Genomic DNA, 20549 nt, shown 5'->3' with positions numbered 1-20549 from the left:
TTGCTGCTGTTGATGTTGTTGTAAATGCTGTTACTGCTGTTGCTTTTGTTTGTTTTATTGTAGTTGCTGTTACTGCTGCTGCTTTTGTTGCTGCTGTTGATGTTGTTGTAAATGCTGTTACTGCTGTTGCTTTTATTGTAATTGCTGTTACTGCTGCTGCTTTTATTGTAGTTGCTGTTACTGCCGCTGCTTTATTAATGCCGACGCTCTCATTAGCTTCCCGAAATTGTTAATTTAAGAGTGCATTATCAACTCTTTTCCAATGAATTAATTGTTAATTTTAATTTACTTGTCGCCTGTTTATCCTCGTCGCCAGTTTTGGTGCTAAGATTGGAAATAAATACACTGAGCTTCTTTGCTCTGCTCCAATCTTAATTTTGGTGCTAAGGTTGGAAATAAATACACCGAACTTCTTTGCTCAGCTCCAATCTTAATTTTGGTGCTAAGGTTGGAAATAAATACACCGAACTTCTTTGCTCAGCTCCAATCTTAGACTGAGTTTTCTTTATTTATTTCAGTCTAGCTTACGTACTAATTTTATGTGCGCGCAGGCACTTATCTTGTTACATATAAAACACATACATATGTACATATATTTGCATGCATGAGGAATTTGCTTGGTCAGCAAAAATGTGTAACCAAACTTGATTCGTTTCAAGATAGAGTTCATATATGAAGTCTATCTTGAAATGAATATTGTTTATTTTTTCTAGGGAGTATATGTCAATATGTTAAATGTAACAAGTGCATAAAGATTCATTACAGTTTTTTGTTAAGAATGAATGTAGAAGGTGCGCTAATTCACAATAGTGATTCTCAATTAATTTCCCGAATCAGCCGTTCATATATCACTAGATTCTGCAATTGGTGCTCTCTTGGCCTTGCATATTTCGGTATATGATTTTTGCAACGTGCAATCTTGCAAGAGCAAGAGAATCCCCCTAGTATGTTATTATATTGGCTAGCTATTTGTGTTTTTAACCAAAAAAAATCTTAAATAAAATTAGGTATTTTCATACTGTTTTGCCTTTATTAGTACCATATACTATTGTGATCAAATTGAAAGGTGAATTTTGCCATTCTCATCTCCTTCAAAGATACACTTATGCCAACGAATTTTCCAATAATCATAGCACGTGGAAAAATCATCCGTCGTTATGGCCATCAGAGCCTTCTGCGATTCAGCTCTTATATCCTCTATTGAGTCAAAACGGTGTCCTCAGTGTGTTCATGTGAATTTGCTGAATAGCCAGAAGTTACATGAAGGTAAATCAGGCGAATACGGTGGTTGCGGCACGATCTTAGTTGAAAATGTTGCGAAATGAACACGAATAACTAATTTGTTCAATCAATTTAGACATAGTAAAAATCTCTTTGAAAATTCTCTTTGAGAGCCTCTACTAATGAATATTTTGACGTGAAATTTTAGCATAGATGTCACTAACACAGAAATTTACGGATTCGAAAAACACGTGAAGTATAAATTAGAAATTCACCTTTCAATTTGAATAGTATGTATGCATAGCGTGTGAGAAATAAGCAATTTTATAATATATGTAAGTAATATTTTTGTTCATCCTACAGTAATATTTTAATGCTATTCATACACTGAAAATGAATACTACATTTTGTTGCGTCATGCGACTTTATAAATCAAAAAATAGTTTTTTTAAGAAATAAATTTGTTGAAATACTTTAATACATTGTAAAATGTTTTGCATCATATAAAATACTTAAAATTTTTGTAGTATATAACAATAACCATCATCTACTACCTATGTATTAGAATAATCGATTACCATGAACTGAAGATTGCTGAATTGAATTAGAACTACATACTTACTAATTTTTGTATACATACTTACCTCTAGTCTAAGCCGTTAGGTTAAGATAGGCTAACTAATGAACTATTGAAATAAAGAATGCTATTGTATTAAAGACTATACCCGCGAACGGACGTTTTTCTTGTTTTAACCGGAATTTTTTAAAACCGAGATAGCACAGGCAATTTGCTTTTAGTTGCGTATACTAGTGAGTCCAACGTTTAGAACTTCAATTTTAAAAAAGCTTAAGATTTTTTCATGGCGTCCGAGCAGGGACTCAGTGCGTGGCTGTAAAAGTGCATTTAATTTTCGAAAAGAATTTCAAAGTAATACTTAGCGTATTAATTTAATTTCGAACGCGTGAGCAATTGCCTGTGAATTTGCCATTTCTTCCGGTTTCGGTCGAGTACAAGTGACTAAAGTGACAGATCCCGAAAATAAAAGTCTGGACAAAGACATTAAAAAATATATGTATAATAAATTAAAAAAAAAATAATAATTTTTTTTTAAATAAAAAATAGCAGTGGCTTGTGAAAAATATAACACTTTGCGTATACATACTCGTATATATAAAATAATTGCGAAGTGCACACATATGGACATACACTGAAGTGAATAAAAAACGAAGTGATAAAATCAAACATAAAGAAAATAAAATACAAATTAACCTAAGCTAAAAATTGAGAAAAACGTTTTGTGAAGTGTGTGGTGAAAATATAATACATATATATGACATACGTGCGGTAAAATTCGCCAGTCTAATAGTGCGCAAACACAAAGAAAGAAAAGAAGAAAAACCAAAACTAAAAGGTGGATAATTCGGTTAAACGGCATACAGTGGAGTGTTAAAATAAATGCAGTGTTGAAATAAAAGCATTTGTGTTTATTTTTTCTGTGCCGGAAAAGAGGTAACTACAAACCCGTTAAAAAAAGCCGTAAAACCAAAAACCGATAACTTCGGCCGTTAAAACGTTAAACAGCTATTTGGGGTACGAGTAACATCACGTCGGTACCGAACGGGCTTGCGTCAACGCCATCGTACCACTGCTGCTGCGTCAACGCCGATTCTCGCCGTTGCCAAGTCAACGTCAACACCGTCACTGTTAACGTCAACACTGTCGCTGCTAACATCGACGCCAGATCCTCTGCTTCGGGGGAATGAGCTGCAATTGCATTCTCTGCAAAAGGTAAGTGACCGCAGGCAAACCGCCTATGCATTCACAACAGGTAACGAGTGCGAATCACTGAAAGTGGTGCGAATAAAGAAAAACACGAAAAGTAAAAAAAAGATCAAGTGCACACTTTCAGTTTTTGGCTATCCCTCTTTTCACAATTTTTCACATACGTGTATTTTTATATTATTGCATATTTCTCATATCTTAATATTCACATACGTTTATATACATACATATGCATTTTTGCATCTAAGTGAAAGGGAGATTGTGGGATTTGCGGTAGCATTCTTAATCAAATATTATGGTGCGAAATTTTTATATGTTGCAGACAAAGCATTTTAAACAAAATAAACTTTTACAATCCGGTTATTTAGAAAATTTTCTCGTTAAAAAAAAATCAAGAACGTTTAACTGTGCTATTGCTCACTTTGCATACCTCATCGGTTGGCTTTCGTATACTTGAGAATCGATATTATTTTTCTCGTTTTCGTAACCGATTCCAAATATACATATTTGTTGCCAACCTTTATTGTTACTGGTTTGGCTTTCGTATATTTGGGAATCGATATATATATATTTTTCGTTTTCGTTATCGATTCTTAATATATCTGTTGGCAACCTGTATAGTCTCTTTTTTTCACAAAATTTAATTTAAACAAGCAAAAATGAGTAAGCCAAAGCCAACTATCGCCAACTTCTCTCCAAGTAAGGAGTTGATCGACTTAAATTCATTAAAGCGTCAAAGGACGGTGGCGAAAAGTAGCATTTTACGCATAAAAAGGTGTCTGCTAGAAAAGACTATGTCATTAGATCCAATCGAATTGGAATGTCGTCTTGATATACTAAACTCACATAGTGAGAAATTGATGAAATGTCAATCTAAAATTTAAGAGATTGATGAAGACGACATGGCTCGAGGGGAGTTAGAGGACATAATTGTAGAAACAAAATCTATAATTAAAACAATTTTGGCCAAAAATAGAACATCTATTGCTGAAACATCATTCGTAGCGTTTCACAGCTCAAAGCTCCCAAAAATGAATTTGCCGAAATTCAAGGGAGAATATTCGGAGTTTAAAAACTTCATGAGTTCGTTTGAGAGTTTGGTTTACAATGATCCAAACATCCCAGACATTGAAAAATTTAACCATCTGGTTAATTGTCTAGCTGGGGAGGCTCTGGGCACGATAAAGGCGTTTCAAATGTCGGATGAAAATTATCCGAAGGCGTTGGCAAGTCTCAAAAAGGTTTACGACAATAAATGTTTGATTTTTTTTAATACGATTTCAAAACTTTTTGAGCTGCCAACTATCCTTAGCCATCAGCCCATTCATTGCGCGCGATGATTGATGAAGTGTCGGTTGTATATGATTCATTGCTATCGCTGGGCGATGAGAAACAAATCACAAATGCTATAATTATTCACATAGTCATGACAAAAGTAGACTCTGCCACCCGATCGAAGTGGGAAGAAAAGCTGGATTACGACAAGCTACCATTGTGGAAGGATTGTGAAGCTACCTTAAATAGATGGTACCAGCACCTATCAGCTGAAAGCGCATCATCTTCGAGGACGAGACCCATAGTAGCAGCCAGCGCGAACCACGTGAAGCAGCCTCACATGAATGGAACGAAGTCCGCTTTAGTTGCAGCGAATACAAAGCAGCCGACATGCCAGCAGTGTAAATCAAAGGACCACTATTAAACAGCTTGCCCCACTTTTAAAACTCTCTCCGTTCAACAGAGATTTGGGTTTGTCAAATCGGTGCCCTTATGCATAAATTGTTTGCGTAAGGGACATACGGTATCCAAATGCAGAGCGGATCAATGTCGCGTGTGTAATCGGACCCACCACACCTTACTGCACCAGTATCCTGTATCCTTCGCTGCTGAACTTCATCCGCAACCAACAACAACTACACACGCAATGCATTAACTACCCCCCTTGTTAAAAAAAGAAACGTCCTCGTTTCGGCTTAGATGTTAATTCATCAATTTTATGATAGATTCAAGCATATTGGCATTAGCTTCTTCAATTTTCCTTTTTTTATATTTATTAATTTTTTCCCGGATTTTGATAATTACATAAATTAAAGCAATAATTATTGCCAAAAATAAGAGTGCCCAAAGAGTTGGGTGAGATTTAATTTCTTCTTGGCCCATATTTAAAAGGTTTGTATTTTTAAATTTTAAATCTATATTTTCTGATTCAAGATATTCGAGGACATCAAACCGACTAGGCTGATTTGATTTAATATAGTTCCAAATTATGCTACTTGGATTTTCATAAATTTTGTTGTCAATTACTATGGTGTTATTGAAGGTTACTAAATATGTACCATCGAGGTCGATGTTGTCAACTGTATGTTTTCCTGATATTAAGATTATGCCATCTTTAATAATTTATAATTGTTTGTTTTTTTCTTTAATTTTCAGACATTCTCCTTTTTGATTATTTAAAATTTTAGAAAAGCAAGTTTCTTTAAAATCCATTTCACAATAACTAGCACTTAATTCTATTTTACATGTTTTAATGTTAGAGTATGTGTTTTTACATTTAATTATTTCATTTTCTATTACTAATTTTCCATCGCTTTGACTTATAGATTTAGCTTCATATAGTATACATATATCTGTAAGTACAGGGCATTTAATACATATTACAATTATTTCATTATTCTGTACTATTTTAAATTTAGATGCGTCAATTACATCTGTGATTGTAAAATTGTTGTGTTCATGACTTACAATATGTTTAACTTCTTTTATATTCAATATTGTTGGGTTAAGAATTCCGACTTTTCCTAATACAATAGTTTGGAGAGTATTTTCTAGATCTGTTAGTATTAATTTATTTCTGTGTTGCATTATGTTAATTAAGGTTGAACTATTCTCTATTTTACTGACAATATTTGTTAGTTGTGTAACTACCTCAAATAATTTGGAATTTGTAGTAAGCTGTCTATTGTTATTTTCTATGAGTTCAGATAATTTCGCGTTTATTCGTACAATATCGTCATGATCTGGTGTTCCCGAAATCCATTTCCATATTGTACCGAGTTCATTTATACCTCTTTTCGATTTTCTCCCCGTCATAATTTCTAATTGTGATATCAGTCGTTCTATTTGGTCCATTCCTAAGTCCGTGTTGAATTTATTATAATAAACTGTGTTCGTGGTGGGAGAGAGACTCCGTCGCCGAGTACTATCATTCACTCCGGTGAATGAACGTCTAGCCACAATCCGCATCAAGCTTCCTGTCTTGTTCTTCAACATATTGATCTGCGCCCACGCTCCGACGGATGAGAAGGATGATGTGACCAAAGATGCCTTTTATGAGTGCTTGGAACGCACTTATGAGAGATGCCCCCGCCACGATGTCAAAATCGTGCTTGGCGACTTCAACGCCAGGGTGGGCAAAGAAGGTATCTTTGGCACTACGGTCGGTAAATTCAGCCCCCACGAGGAAACATCCCCAAATTTGAGGCTTCGACTTCGCCGGGGCCCGAAATATGGTTATCTGTAGTACTAGATTCCAGCACAAAAAAATTCATCAAGCTACCTGGCTGTCTCCGGATCGAAAAACTACCAACCAGATCGATCATGTTGTGATAGACGGAAGACACGTCTCCAGTGTTTTAGATGTGCGTGCGCTCCGAGGCCCTAACATCGACTCGGACCACTATCTTGTTGCAGCCAAGATTCGCACCCGCCTCTGTGCAGCAAAAAACGCACGCCAACAAACACAAGGAAGGTTCGACGTCGAAAAGCTGCAATCACAACAGACTGCCGAACGATTTTCTACTCGGCTTGCACTCCTGCTCTCTGAGAGCACTCATCAACAACTCGGTATAAGGGAACTGTGGGACGGCATTTCAAACTCCTTACGTACAGCTGCATCCGAAACCCTTGGTTTTCGGAAAGTGCAAAAGAACAACTGGTACGACGACAGGCTGCCTACCTCGCAACGTTACGATCGACCACAACACGTGCGGGATGGGATAGATACCGAGAATTGAAGAAGGAAGCGAGACGCATTTGCAGACAGAAAAAGAAAGAGGCCGAAATGCGTGAGTATGAAGAGCTTGATAAGCTGGCCGACAGGGGTAATGCTCGAACATTCTACGAAAAAATGCGGCTGCTTACAGAAGGTTTCAAGACCGGAGCATACTCTTGTAGAACCCCCAAAGGTGATCTAGTCACTGATGCCCAGAGCATACTTTCTCCAGCCTGCTGAATGGCAGAGAACGCACAACACCAGGAGAAGAAGAACCCGATTCCCCAATCGATGACGATGGAGCAGACGTTCCATTACCCGACCATGAAGAAGTTCGAATAGAAATTGCCCGCCTCAAAAACAACAAAGCGGCAGGGGCCGACGGACTACCGGCCGAGCTATTCAAACACGGCGGCGAAGAACTAATAGGGTGCATGCATCAGCTTCTTTGTAAAATATGGTCGGACGAAAGCATGCCCATTTAAGTGTGCTATGCCCCATCCATAAAAAAGGAGACCCCACAATCTGCGCCAACTACCGTGGGATTAGCCTCCTCAACATCGCATACAAGGTTCTATCGAGCGTATTGTGTGAAGGATTAAAGCCCACCGTCAACAAACTGATTGGACCTTATCAGTGTGGCTTCAGGCCTTGAAATTCAACAACCGACCAGATATTCACCATGCGCCAAATCTTGGAAAAGACCCGTGAAAGGAGAATCGACACACACCACCTCTTCGTCGATTTCAAAGCTGCTTTCGACAGCACAGAAAAGGAGCTGCCTTTATGCCGCGATGTCTGAATTTGGTATCCCCGCAAAACTAATACGGCTGTGTAAACTGACGTTGAACAACACGAAAAGCTCCGTCAGGATCGGGAAGGACCTCTCCGAGCCGTTCGATACCAAACGAGGTTTCAGACAAGGCGACTCCCTATCGTGCGACTTCTTCAACCTGCTCCTGGAGAAAATAGTTCGAGTTGCAGAACTAAACAGAGAAGGTACCATCTTCTATAAGAGTGTACAGCTGCTATGCCGACGATATTGATATCATCGGCCTCAACACCCGCGCCGTTAGTTCTGCTTTCTCCAGGCTGGACAAGGAAGCACAGAAAATGGGTCTGGCAGTTATCTCCTGTCATCAAACAAACAGTCGTCGCACTCGCGACTTGGCTCTTACGTCACTGTTGACAGTCATAACTTTGAAGTCGTAGATAATTTCGTCTATCTTGGAACCAGCGTAAACACCACCAACAATGTCTGCGTTGGACTTCGAGGCTCTTGCCAACAGGTGCTACTTCGGACTGAGTAGGCAATTGAAAAGTAAAGTCCTCTCTCGACGAACAAAAGCCAAACTCTATAAGTCGCTCATAATTCCCGTCCTGCTATATGGTGCAGAGGCTTGGACGTTGTCAACAACTGATGAGTCGACGTTGGGAGTTTTCGAGAGAAAAGTTCTGCGATTTATGGTCCTTTGCGCGTTGGCCACGGATGGAACGATGAGCTGTACGAGATATACGACGACATTGACATAGTTCAGCGAATTAAAAGACAGCGGCTACGCTGGCTATTTGGTCATGTTGTCCGAATATGAAAGTAACTGTTCTTGTCCAAGTAGAAGGACCTGGCTAACCAATTGGCGCCACGTAGCGAAAAGGAGAAACGACTGGCGCGCTGTTGTTAACTCGGCTATAATCGCGTAAGCGGTGTTACGCCAATTAAGAAGAAGAAGAAACTGTGTTTCCCGTATCACTAGTCTTGATTTTTATAAAGTTTGAGCTATGTGATTCCTTAATTAGTTTTGTTTTTGTGTCATATAGAATTTCTTTATAATATGTCAAATTTGTTATGTGAAATATGTTTCCCCAGTCAGTGTAAGTCGCGGCTGGTCCAATTTCTATTAGGACATAATCGTCTCTCGTATAGTCAGTAATTTCGAATTGAGTGAATGGTATCAAAAGGATAATTATCGATGTAAGAATCATTTTCTGGAATTAATTTTATAATTTTATATTATCTTTATGAACTATTCTTGACTATCTTGACTTCTATCATTTTTTCCTGTGCGTTGCTTAGCTTTAATGGTATTTCATTGTGTGTGATTTTATTAAGATATATGTATATCTATAGGTTTTTTATCACTTACAGAATGGATTGATTTATTGTATTGTTGTGCAGCCCTGTAGATACTTTCTAAATCGCTAATTAAATGGTATTCCTGTTGAATACAACGTGATAGTTCTATTAGGGTTGAATGTACTCTTTCAACTTGACCATTTTTGGTACTATGTTTCGGGGTGCAATAATAAACTTCGATGTTCATTCTCTCATTAAAGATTTGAATTGAATTGAAGAGAAACCTGGTTCATTATCGCAGGTAATGTGTTTTGTCTCGGGAAAACTTTGAAGTATGTCGAGGACCTTTTGATCTAGGTCTATTCTGTCATCTATGTGTTTGATTATTAAGTATTTGGAATAAGCGTCTACTGCTGTTAAGAACTTTAATTTCTGTACAAAAAATATGTCTATATGAATTTGTTCTCCTTGCCTTTCTGGTATAGGGGCTTCACCGATTGGCACTCTTTGAGGGTGGCGATTGTATTTGTTTTTGTTACATATGTCACAATTTCGAACATATTCCTTAAATTGTTTGGTCATGTCTGGCCAATAATATAATTTACATATTTTTTTTAAGTTTTCTCTAAAATTTCTATGTGCTCGATTGTGTGTTTCCTCGACAATCATGTTTTGATCTTCTGTGTTAGTTATGTCCGTTGGGAAGTTTTTAGTATAAAGAAATTTAATAGTGAATGTTTCTAATAATTTGGATTTTATTTCGTACAAATCTTCTACGGTGCAATGTATACCTGTAACCACATTTGGTTTCAAAAATTCTTTAAGTATATTTATCAAATTGTCAACTGTATCATAATCTATAATGTGCCGTGTTTTTCCGAAATTTGTAATTGATTCATGTATTGTGAATCTAACTTTACTCAGTAATATCTGTTGCGAATATTGAGTTAGTGGTCGGGTTGTTTCTGCTATATTTATATTGTCGCTACTTCCTGCTGAATGTTGAGTGCTGTTACTTGAAATGTCTGATATATTGTGTAAGTATTGTCGTGAAATAGCGTCTGCTACAACGTTAGTTTTTTGCGGTTTGTATATGATTTTTGGAGAATATTCTTCGATTAATGCATGCCATCGCTTCATTTTAGCATTAGAATTACGGGTAGAAACTGCAAATGTTAAAGGTTGATGATCCGTGTGGATTTCTAGGTTTGTAACGCCATAAAGGTAATTCCTTAAAGTTTTCAAAGCAAATACGATAGCATATAACTCTTTCTCATTTGTTGCATAATTTAATTCAGTGTTATTTAATGTCTTTGATATGAACGTGATTCCTCCGACTGCAACATTTGATGCGTCAGTAGTTAAAATAAATTTTTTGTATAGTCTGGTTGTGCCAGTTTAATTTGGTTTGCTAATAGATTTTTGAGTTTTTCACATGCAATAACTGCTTCTTGGTCTAAATCCAGTTTTACTTTATTTGACTTTTTTTGGGAAATTCTTCCATTTTCTCCTCACAAGTATCTGGTTAAGGGTTTTGCTATTAAAGCATAGTCTTGAATAAATTTCCTATAGTATCCTGTAATTCCTAAAAAACTTCGTAATTGTCTCAAAGTAGATGGAATAGGGAAGTGCTTAATGCACTCAATTTTTTTTGGATCTGTTTTAATAATTCCTTGGGCAACCATATATCCTAAAAACTCGACTTCGGTTTCATAAAATTTTGATTTTTCTAAAGATATTTTCATATTGGCATCCTTAAGTGTTTTGACTATTACCTGAAAGTGTTCTCTATGTTCTTCTATATTATTTGAATAGATTATTATGTCATCGATATATACATGACAAAACTTTCCTACATAATTGCGTAATATATTATCCATCGCTCTTTGAAATATGCTAGGGGCATTCCTTAATCCGAAAGGTAGTCTTAAATATTCATATTTGCCATTGTTGACACTAAAAGCTGTTTTTTCTATATCCTTTTCCTGCATTGTAATCTGATGGAAACCTGACTCTAAATCTAGAGTAGAGAAGTATTTTGCCGTTCCTAAGTTTGCTAATATAACATTTGTATCTGGGATAGGGTATTTATCGAGAACTGTATTTTCATTAATTTTCTTATAATCTATAACTAGCCTAAGTTTTGATGTACCATTTTCATTTATTCCTTTCTTTGGTACAACCCATATTGGTGAATTAAAGGGGCTTTTACTTGGACGTATTATACCATTATCTAATAGATTCTTTATTTCATTGTTCACAAAAGTATTAACGGACAAGGGGTATGGATACTGTTTACTCCATATGGGAGTTTCAACAATTGTGCGTATTTCAGCTTTAACGTCCGTTCTAAAGAGTAAATTTGTATTTATATTTGAATGAATTTTTTCGATTTCATTCTTTGTTTCTGTTTTCAAATATTCAAGATTTCCATTTTTTAAATTATTATAAGCGGTATTATTCTTCGCTGGCTTTCTAGGATCTTTTTGTCCCAGAGTAGTACTTAAATTACATAATTGCTGGCATAATTCATCAGCGGGCGCCATAGGAGCATTTGAGCTTCCCAAGGTAGTATTAAAATTTCCATTATTATTTTCAATATAAATTTTTTCCATTTTGTTATTATATTTTAATATTTCATTCTTTAAATCTATTACAACTCCTGCTTTTTTCAAAATATTAAGCCCTATTAGCATATCTGCTTCTAAATTTTCTATTAAGTAAAATCTCTGTATCGTATTGAAGATATTTACATCACTATAATCTTCAATAGTGGTGAATCCGTTAATTGTTTTTACTCTTTTAATTATATCTAATTTATCTCTATATAAAAAAAGTGTTTGGTTTGCAATTGCAACAAGTGGCTCCTGTGTCAATTAGGACTTTTAGTTTTCTTCCTGTTACTCCGCAGTACCTATAAATGTATGGGAGTCCTGTCTTCAGCCTAAAAAAGCTTGTTCTTGAATATTATTTAAGCGTTGAATTTTAGATGGAGGTTGTGGTGTTCTTTTATGTTCTTCAAAATTCCGTTTGGCGTATGTTTGTTCGTGTTGAGTTTGTTTGTGGATACTGGAATCCACGTCCATTGGTTCAGGTTGGTTTCTTTAATATCCTTGATTAAATCTTTGTACGTATTGTTGGTTATTTTTGTTCTGGAATCCTTGGTTATATCTTTGAGCATATTGTTGGTTATTTTTGTTTACTTGAGGGAATCTTAAATTGTTCTGGAACTGGTTATTTGTGAAGTTTAGAGGAGATGTTCGAGGATTATGAACTTGCAATTTTATTGGGTTTGGCTGAGCCTGACTCCTACTGAATTGGAAAGCAAAATTTGCTCTCATATTGTTTGAATTTAATTCTACAGCTTTCGCTAAAGCATTTGGTAAATCAGATGGGGCTAACGAGAACAAAATGTTTGATAGGGAACCGTTAAGTCCTGAAATGAATATTCTCACGGCATTTTTCCTGTGTTGGTCATTAAGTTGATCTACTACTCCCTTATTTGAACCATGTGACATTATCGTCTTATTAATTATCAAAGTCAATTTTTATTGACTTCGTTATAATAATCAATAATGGACAAGTTTCCTTGTCGAAGAATGCTTATCTCTTGTTCAAGGATATGGATTGGTCGCTTATCGGCATAGGCGAAATCCAAGCGACTTATGATCGCGTCAAAATTGAGGGCATGAGGAAATTGTTTCTTAATATCGTTAGTGCGGCAAAGTATCTTTTGCTACCACGGTTATACAAAGACATTGAGTTATGGGCGGCTTCTCGCCAACTAACGTATGCTTCAGGTCTTCCTGCAAACTCCGGTAAGGATTTTATTACCTCTAATGATTCGTCGCATCTAACATTTGCGTCAATAGTCTGTACTGTGTATTCTGTTATATTATCTCTCGTCGTTAATTGAGTTATTTGATTTTTCAAAAGTTCTATCTCATTCTGTAACGAAATTGTATTCCTTTTTATTAATTCTGAAATAATTTCTGCTGTGAGCATTCCTGTGGTATTGCTTGATACACTCATTTTGCTAAATTTTTCTATAATTTTATCCAGTTTCACTAATATCACTATGATATATTCACTCAAATTTTTCTCAAAGGATTTGTGTCAATCGTCTGTCGTATTCTAACAATTAAGTATGTGTATTCTTATTAAAGTCTTATATATATATATTATATACTGTATTATTTTATGTTATATATATATTTTACTAATACTGTTCTTAAAAATAAGCTAACGAGTATCTTTTTTTCTGTGGTTGTTGTTGCTATTACCGCTGTTCTGCTGTAGTTGCTTCTGACGTTGTTGCTGCCACTGCTGTCGCTCCGCTGTAGTTGTTTCTGTTGTATTTATTGATGATTATAAATGCTTCTGGAGTTTCATCTACTATAACATCACTTTAAATTCCGTTAGATCCTCATATATTTAATTAATTAAAATAAGTGGATATGATTGATATCGCCTTTTCGAACATAAACGATTTGCCGGCGGATAGTCTCGTTTTGGATTGCAAAATTTGATTGCGGTTTATTCGTTGCTTTACATTAATGTTTTGAGTTTATATTTTAACATTTATTTTATATAATTAAATTATAATTTCAATGCACTACAAATTGTATTATATTTTTTTGTTGTTTTTTATACGCAATGTTTTTTATTCCCTGCTCGGGCGCCAATTAATTTTTTATTTTCTTTATTGGTTTTTTTTTTTTAAGTAACTTATAACTATCGCTTATACATAACTTATAACTCTCGCTTATGACTTATAACTCATAACTGCCCTATTTATCTCTTAATTTTAGTTCTTATAGTATTATAATGCTGATCATGCAAAAAGGATGGCTGTGACTTGACTTGACTTTGCAAATTGGCTATTGTTGATTTTAATATTCTTTGTTTACGTTAATTCTATTTGTTATGATAGGCGGTTGGCTTGATCCTATGGATGAATGTGGTGTCGACTTACATCACATATGTGTCTACTAGAGATGAATGGGATAGGGGTTTATTTTAGTGGGTTTGGGTTGCATTAACTTGCGTGATCGGGTAATGTTGGCAACAGCAATTATTCTGGTGAGATCAAGCTGTGGAGAGTACCTGCTCGCAAGAGCCTTGTTGGATTCAGGAAGTCAAGACAACTTCATGACGGAGGATTTGGCCAAAAACTGCGGATTCGACGCCAAAATAGGACCTTAAATATTATAGGGATTGGAAATTCAAGTACAAAAGTCGGGGCCAAATTAAGCGCATTTGTTAAGTCGCGCGTAATAATTATGAATTTTCGGCGGAATTCTGGATTATGCGATGTTTTTCGGCTAATCATCCGGACCATACTATTAATATTATTGGTTGGAAAATTCCGCACAATATTAAATTGGCGGATCCAGAATTTCAAAAATCTCAAAAGATCGATATGTTATTAGGGGCAGAAACCTTTTTCGATTTGTTAGCGGTTGGTCAAATTAAAAGTGGCCTTAATCAACCAACGCTACAGAAAACTCTTTTGGGATGGATTGTTTTTGGCAAATATGTCAGCAGTCTTAGTCCTCCTCCCGAAGTAAATAGCACATTAGGCCAAACTGAAGAAGACTTAACGTCATTAGATTCAGTAGTCCAAAAATACTGGGCTCTGGAGGAACTTCCTTCAGAACCAATTGGCAACAAATTCACACCTGAACAAAATGAGTGTGAACTGAAGTATTACCTTCAGGAAGGCTTCAAGTCAGAATGCCCTTTAAGGCTGACCGTAAGTTACTCGGTTACTCCTATGAATTCGCAGTTCGGCGATTTCAGGCCCTGGAGAGGAAAACATTGAAAGATCCTGAACTTCGTAAAATGTATCTGGACTTCATGAATGAGTATAAAGCGCTGGGACACATGAGCCCAACAAATAATAAGATCCCGAGTGAACCACACTATTTCATTCCACATCAGTGTGTTTTGAGGCCCGAAAGCACAACAACAAAATTACGAGTTGCCTTTGATGCGTCGAGTCGTACTTCTTCTCAAATTTCATTAAATGAACTTTTGATGGTAGGCCCAACTATCCAAGAAGAATTGTACTCAACTCTTCTTCGTTTTCGTTTACATAAGTACGCTTTAACGGCAGACATTACTAAAATGTACCGCCAAATAATCATACATGAAGAAGACAGAAACTGTCGGCTCAGAGCAAATTCAGATTTTTCGACTTAACACCGTCACTTACGGCACTGCGCCTGCACCATTTCTTGCAACTCGGTGTTTATAAATGCTCAGCGATGCTAATACAACTAAATACCCACTCGGTTCATTGGCCATTAAAAGAAACTTTTATGTTGATGACTTATTAACAGTATCTGAAAATTTTGAGCCTCTAGATCTTATAAGAAGTGAAGCAATTAAAATATCAAACTCGGCCGGATTCACCTTAACGAAGTGGTTTTCGAACCACTCTAAATATATTGACAGTAATTGTACTGAAAAGTCATTAAGCTTCAATGACAAAAACTCAACTAAAACACTATGAATCCATTGGTTGCCGAAAGAGGATTTGTTTCGATTTGTTTTGGATGTCAATTTTCATGATCAGCGAGCTACTAAACGAAACATACAATCAGTCTCTGCTCGCCTTTTCGATCCTCTTGGATTATTAGCCCCACTAGTAACCAAAGGTAAAGGTGGAACAGAAGGAAAATCCCTTCTTCTTAGTCTCGGCCTACTTGGCCCACGACGAAGACATACCACCGACCCCGCTCACCAGACTAGTAGAGGAGAACAGGAAAGAAGATGTCCTAATAGGGTGTGATGCAAACGCAAGGCACACCGTATGGGGTAGCTCCAGCATAAACACCAGAGGTGAGTCACTCTTGCAGTATATTCTAAATAGTAATCTAAGTATATGCAACAAGGGCGATAAGCCAACTTTTATTTTTCCAAGCTCTGATAGGTTTCCGAGGTGGGAGGAAGTGCTTGACCTCACGCTATCAACAGACACAGACAGTCTCGTTGTGGATAACTGGAGGGTATCCGATGAGCCTTCCATGTCAGATCACTCCTGGATACTCTTCAGCATCCGCGGGAGGTACAGTGCTCCTCTCACATACCGGAACCCTAGAAGAACAGCATGGGAAAAATATACCAGAATAGCAACAAAATGCCTCGAAAAGGGAGGCAATAAGAGTATCAGAAATCCTCAAGAACTAGATTCAGAAGTAGAGAAGTTGGAAAAAATCTTAACTAAAACTTTCAATAAATCTACTCCGCTAACAGTTTTGAAAAAGAGAAAGTCTCTCCCTTGGTGGAACAGTGAACTCAAGAATTTGAGAACACAACTAAGGAAAGCTTTCAATGAGAGTTTTAGAACCAAAATATGGCAGCCATATAAAGATATTATGAAAAGATACAAAAAATCATTAATTTTCTTATAATCTAAATAACTAGCCTAAGTTTTTGTACCATTTTCATTTATTCCTTTCTTTGGTACAACCCATATTGGTGAATTGTAGGGGCTTTTACGTGGACGTATTATACCATTATCTAATAGATTCTTTATTTCATTGTTCACAAAAGTATTAACGGACAAGGGTATGGATACTGTTTACTCCATATGGGAGTTTCAACAATTGTATTTCAGCTTTAACGTTTAAAGGAAGTATTTGATTTATGAATTTTTTCGATTTCATTCTTTGTTTCTGTTTTCAAATATTCAAGATTTCCATTTTTTAAATTATTATAAGCGGTATTATTCTTCGCTGGCTTTCTAGGATCTTTTTGTCCCAGAGTAGTGCCTCCAATTACATAATTGCTGGCATAATTCATCAGCGGGCGCCATAGGAGCATTTGAGCTTCCCAAGGTAGTATTAAAATTTTCATTATTATTTTCAATATAAATTTTTTCCGTTTTGTTATTATATTTTAATATTTCATTCTTTAAATCTATTACAACTCCTGCTTTTTTCAAAATATTAAGCCCTATTAGCATATCTGCTTCTAAATTTTCTATTACGTAAAATCTCTGTATCGTATTGAAGATATTTACATCACTATAATCTTCAATAGTGGTGAATCCGTTAATTGTTTTTACTCTTTTAATTATATCTAATTTATCTCTATATAAAAAAGTGTTTGGTTTGCAATAGCAACAAGTGGCTCCTGTGTCAATTAGGACTTTTAGCTTTCTTCCTGTTACTCCGCAGTACCTATAAATGTATGGGAGTCCTGTCTTCAGCCTAAAAAAGCTTGTTCTTGAATATTATTTATGCGTTGAATTTTAGATGGAGGTTGTGGTGTTCTTTTATGTTCTTCAAAATTCCGTTTGGCGTATGTTTGTTCGTGTTGAGTTTGTTTGTGGATACTGGAATCCACGTCCATTGGTTCAGGTTGGTTTCTTTGGTATCCTTGATTAAATCTTTGTACGTATTGTTGGTTATTTTTGTTCTGGAATCCTTGGTTATATCTTTGTGCATATTGTTGGTTATTTTTGTTTACTTGAGGGAATCTTAAATTGTTCTGGAACTGGTTATTTGTGAAGTTTAGAGGAGATGTTCGAGGATTATGAACTTGCAATTTTACTGGGTTCGGCTGAGCCTGACTCCTACTGAATTGGAAAGCAAAATTTGCTCTCATATTGTTTGAATTTAATTCTAGAGCTTTCGCTAAAGCATTTGGTAAATCAGATGGGGCTAACGAGAACAAAATGTTTGATAGGGAACCGTTAAGTCCTGAAATGAATATTCTCAAGGCATTTTTCCTGTGTTGGTCATTAAGTTGATCTACTAGTCCCTTATTTGAACCATGTGACATTATCGTCTTATTAATTATCAAAGTCAATTTTTTATTGACTTCGTTATAATAATCAATAATGGACAAGTTTCCTTGTCGAAGAATGCTTATCTCTTGTTCAAGGATATGGATTGGTCGCTTATCGGCATAGGCGAAATCCAAGCGACTTATGATCGCGTCAAAATTGAGGACCGTTCCGTGATTTGTAAGAACGTCATTTGCGTATTGTATTATTTTGTTTCTTAATATCGTTAGTGCGGCAAAGTATCTTTTGCTACCACGGTTATACAAAGACATTGAGTTATGGGCGGCTTCTCGCCAACTAACGTATGCTTCAGGTCTTCCTGCAAACTCCGGTAAGGATTTTATTACCTCTAATGATTCGTCGCATCTAACATTTGCGTCAATAGTCTGTACTGTGTATTCTGTTATATTATCTCTCGTCGTTAATTGAGTTATTTGATTTTTCAAAAGTTCTATCTCATTCTGTAACGAAATTGTATTCCTTTTTATTAATTCTGAAATAATTTCTGCTGTGAGCATTCCTGTGGTATTGCTTGCTACACTCATTTTGCTAAATTTTTCTATAATTTTATCCAGTTTCACTAATATCACTATGATACATTCACTCAAATTTTTCTCAAAGGATTTGTGTCAATCGTCTGTCGTATTCTAACAATTGAGTACGTGTATTCTTATTAAAGTCTTATATATATGTATATATTATATACTGTATTATATTATGTTATATATATATTTTACTTATACTGTTCTTAAAAATAAGCTTACAAGTATCTTTTTTTCTGCGGTTGTTGTTGCTATTACCGCTGTTCTGCTGTAAATGTTTTTCTGCCGTTTTTGCTGCCAGGCTGCCGCTCACGCTTTAAATGTTTTTTGTTGTTGTTGTTACTATTGTTGTTGCTCTTTGCAACTCTGTATTCCTATTTTAAACTTTTATTAAAAAGTTGCTAATATTATAGTTTTTTTTAACGGTTGTTTTAGTTTATAAAAGTTTTTAATTGTTTTATTTTTTCTTTATATCCCCTTTTCTGGGATACTTGATTAATTTTTTTTACCGTTTTTCTCCCTTTTATGCAATATTCGATTTTATAAGTTTGTTTCCGTTACCTTTTGTACACGTAACCTTATGGCTTGAAGGTTTATAGTTCGAAAATTTTTATTTATGCCACGCCACAAAAATGGCGAAAAAGCGAAAACCATAAAAGTGTCATAACTAAGCCATAAATAAAGATAATGAGTAAATTTGGCACAAAGGATCGCATTAGGAAAGGAGCATATTTGGACGTAATTTTTTTGGAAAAGTGGGCGTGGCCCCGCCCCCTACTAAGTTTTTTGTACATATCTCGGAAACTACTACAGCTATGTCGGCAAACTTTATGTAGTGGTTTTTCTTCAGGCATTTCCCATATACAGTTCAAAAATGGAAGAAATCGGATAATAACCGCCCACCTCCCAACACAAAGGTTATGTTTAAATCACTAAAAGTGCGTTAACCGACTAAAAAAAAACGTCAGAAACACTAAATTTTATGGAAGAAATGGCAGAAGAAAGCTGCACCCAGGCTTTTTTTAAAAATTGAAAATGGGCGTGGCCTCGCTCACTTATGGACCAAAAACCATATCTCAGAACTACTAGACCGATTCAATGAAATTCGGTATATAATATTTTCTTAACACCCTGATGACATGTACGAAATATAGGTGAAATCGGTTCACAATCACGCCTTCTTCCAATATAACGCTATTTTGAATTCCATCTGATGCCTTCTCTGTATAATATCGGGTGATTTTTTAAGAGCTTGATAACTTTTTAAAAAAAACGCATAAAATTTGCAAAATCTCATCGGTTCTTTATTTGAAACGTTAGATTGGTTCATGACATTTACTTTTTGAAGATAATTTCATTTAAATGTTGACCGCGGCTGCGTCTTAGGTGGTCCATTCGGAAAGTCCAATTTTGGGCAACTTTTTCGAGCATTTCGGCCGGAATAGCCCGAATTTCTTCGGAAATGTTGTCTTCCAAAGCTGGAATAGTTGCTGGCTTATTTCTGTAGACTTTAGACTTGACGTAGCCCCACAAAAAATAGTCTAAAGGCGTTAAATCGCATGATCTTGGTGGCCAACTTACGGGTCCATTTCTTGATCTTGAGATGAATTGTTCTCCGAAGTTTGTACGCTCAAATCATTGGCCGTATTTTTTCAAGCTGTGCATGTAGCGTTGGACGCATCTTACGGTGAATGGCGATCGCTATCGTTCATGCTTCCAAACTTTTTTTGGCAACAAATGGAATCGAACTTGATAGACATGTGGTTTCAACAAGATGCGTACATGCCACACAGCATCTTTCGATTCTATGGCCATTTGAGGCGTAAAACTGGAGAACAATTCATCTTTCGGGAAATGGACCCGTAAGTTGGCCACAAAGATCATGCGATTTAACGCCTTTAGACTATTTTTGTGGGGCTACGTCAAGTCTAAAGTCTACAGAAATAAGCCAGCAACTATTCCAGTTTGGAAGACAACATTTCGAAGAAATTCGGGCTATTCCGGCCGAAATGCTCGAAAAAGTTGCCCAAAATTGGACTTTCCGAATGGACCACCTAAGACGCAGCCGCGGTCAACATTTAAATGAAATTATCTTCAAAAAGTAAATGTCATGAACCAATTCCAACGTTTCAAATAAAGAA

General features: G+C 36.0%; 1 long non-coding RNA gene across 2 annotated transcripts in view; it reads left to right on the top strand.

Moving 5' to 3' along the window:
* The first annotated feature begins 1793 nt into the window (after positions 1–1793).
* Positions 1794–20549, top strand: part of LOC126764295 (uncharacterized) — a 45642-nt gene continuing 26886 nt past the window's right edge. For both annotated transcript variants that reach the window (XR_007667901.1, XR_007667902.1), the window contains exon 1: positions 1794–3010. This is a non-coding gene — a long non-coding RNA (uncharacterized LOC126764295). The remainder of the gene's footprint in view (positions 3011–20549) is intronic.

The sequence above is a fragment of the Bactrocera neohumeralis genome, unplaced genomic scaffold (genome assembly GCF_024586455.1).
Source record: "Bactrocera neohumeralis isolate Rockhampton unplaced genomic scaffold, APGP_CSIRO_Bneo_wtdbg2-racon-allhic-juicebox.fasta_v2 cluster09, whole genome shotgun sequence".
Lineage (NCBI taxonomy): Eukaryota > Metazoa > Arthropoda > Insecta > Diptera > Tephritidae > Bactrocera > Bactrocera neohumeralis.
The sequence above is the reverse complement of the archived record's forward strand: the minus strand, read 5'-3'. Positions and strand labels throughout refer to the sequence as shown.